Source organism: Schistocerca cancellata, chromosome 5, assembly GCF_023864275.1.
Source record: "Schistocerca cancellata isolate TAMUIC-IGC-003103 chromosome 5, iqSchCanc2.1, whole genome shotgun sequence".
Taxonomy (NCBI): Eukaryota; Metazoa; Arthropoda; class Insecta; order Orthoptera; family Acrididae; genus Schistocerca; species Schistocerca cancellata.
The window spans coordinates 597101032-597103414 of NC_064630.1; the positions used below are offsets into that span (position 1 = coordinate 597101032).

Below are 2383 nucleotides of genomic sequence, written 5' to 3' on the forward strand. Positions count from 1 at the left end.
GCCAAGTGTACAAGTTAGGTGGGTCGACAACATATTCCTGTCATGTGACGCACATGCCGTCACCAGTGTCGTATAGAACATATCAGACGTGTTTTCCTGTGGAGGAATCGGTTGACCTATGACCTTGCGACCAAATGTTTTCGGTTCTCATTGGAGAGGCACGACCTTTCGTCTACTAATCGCACGGTTTTGCGGTGCGGTCGCAAAACACAGACACTAAACTTATTACAGTGAACAGAGACGTCAATGAACGAACGGACAGATCATAACTTTGCGAAAATAAAGAAAGTAAAGTTTTCATACGAGGGAAGACTTGAAACAAGGACCCCTCATTCCGCAGCTGCTCACGCTAACCACGGGACCACGGCGCTCCTGAGCTTAAACCATCCTTGATGTTGCCTATGTTGCGCATGGACTACTCAGTTTGTATATTTTGCTTATTTTTTTCATGGTTCCACACAACTTCTTCCTGTTTTCTCGATCGATCTGTGTTCAGTTTTTCAAGGCCTATCCACTGTGCCAAGTTATAACTAAATCTGAGGAGGGTGCGATGGAGAGGCTCCCTTGTTAGAAGGGAAACGTCCTGTGGGGAGACCGAGGCGTAGATGGGAGGACTATGTGAAGCCTGATTTGAGGACCCTAGGTATTGAAGGTGAAGTAGCCCAAGACAGGGATAGGTGGCGAAAATAGATTGCTGGTAATGGACTCCGGGGTCCGGTATGACCAGTGAGTGTGTGTGAGTAAGTGAGAACAAGAGCTTGCTTGCGTTAGGTACCGCTGTAGACGACGGACATACATTAGCAGCCAGGTGCGTCTACACAGAGGGTTGTCTTCGGCTCAGAGAAGTTCGCGAGGGGTCGCCACGGCGCCGCGTCGGACTGCGGTCTTTCGCCCGCCGGAAGCCACTCGGTCTGCTCGGTGGTACGAGTAATTAGAAATTAGCGTTTTACTGGTAGTGCAGCGCGGGAAGGCGGCCGAGGCCCGCCCATTAAATCCGCCGTTCGGTAGTCGTAAACTGCAGCCGGCAGCGTCGGCGCTTTACGACTGATGCTTCTGCAACGTGTCCTGTTATTGGCTCAGCCAGCTATTGGTTCCCGTCCTGTACTTATATTCCCAGGCCGAAACTTTTTTAATTAGTAAGAACGCGACCGAACGGCGAACAGAGAGCAGTTCTCGGAGGGGGGGACGGCGAGGTAAATTTCGCCACGGAAGGAGCCGCTGGGTATTGAGCGGGGAATGGCATGACACTGTGAAATTAACGTTTGATGTATGGCAAATTGATAGACGGTTGCTGGGCGGGCCCCGCGCTGCGTCGTGCGCCGCGTAACGACTGCGCCCACCCCGGCGGACGAGATAGCGCTGCCGCCAGGGCTTGCGTGACCTCTCGGCACCGCTTCTGCGAGCACGGCCGTCTGCGCTTTATGTGCTCGGCAGCACAATCTGAACCCCCATCGTATCGCATCCATTCCGAGTCGTACGGGAACGAATTTAAGAACTTAAATTCGTGGAGTGATTTTACACGCATCAAGGTGGCGTTGAAAAGCGGCTGTAGGAGTAGAAAAAAATGTCGCCTTGTCCAAATGGAATGCCGGTTACGTTTTACGGAGAGCGCTCTTCGGCAATGGCTCCTTACTTGCATTTATCGCGAATCTCTTGAGAACATTCTTGATCTACCCCTAAAGGGTTATTAGACACTTTTTGGTGAAGAAAAAATAAATTTGTGGTATCGATAGCAACGATGACACGGCGTAGGTGCAAGTTATTAAATTGGCACTACGACAGACACCGACGACAGCACCCTCTGGTGCTGTGGAGGTCTCAGAGCCCCGCTACAGATTCTCCCCATCTGATCAATAGCAGACGGCCTGGACACTTCGCTTCAGCTTCGCAGCTCTTGTTGCTGAAGTAAAGGTGATTTTAATTCACTCTGCAGTACCTAGAGATTTTCACCTTTTCCTGTTCATACCCACGCGCCGCCTTACAGGCGGGATACGAAAAAATTAATAGCGGCTATAGATGCAATAATGGTAACGGCCTTGCCGCAGTGGATACACCGGTTCCCGTGAGATCACCGAAGTTAAGCGCAGTCGGGCGTGGTCGGCACTTGGATGGGTGACCATCCGGGCTGCCATGCGCTGTTGCCATTTTTGGGGGTACACTCAGCCTCGTGATGCCAATTGAGGAGCTACTCGACCGAATAGTAGCGGCTTCGGTCAAGAATACCATCATAACGACCGGGAGAGCGGTGTGCTGACCCCACGCCCCTCCTATCCGCATCCTCGACTGAGAATGACACGGCGGTCGGATGGTCCCGGTAGGCCACTCGTGGCCTGAAGACGGAGTGCTTTTTATAGATGCAATAATACACGTAAGCGCCAGAGAA

General features: G+C 51.8%; 1 pseudogene; it reads left to right on the forward strand.

The window, feature by feature from the left end:
- Positions 1 to 2026: 2026 nt before the first annotated feature.
- Positions 2027 to 2144, forward strand: LOC126189909 (5S ribosomal RNA; annotated as a pseudogene).
- The last annotated feature ends 239 nt before the right edge of the window (positions 2145 to 2383 follow it).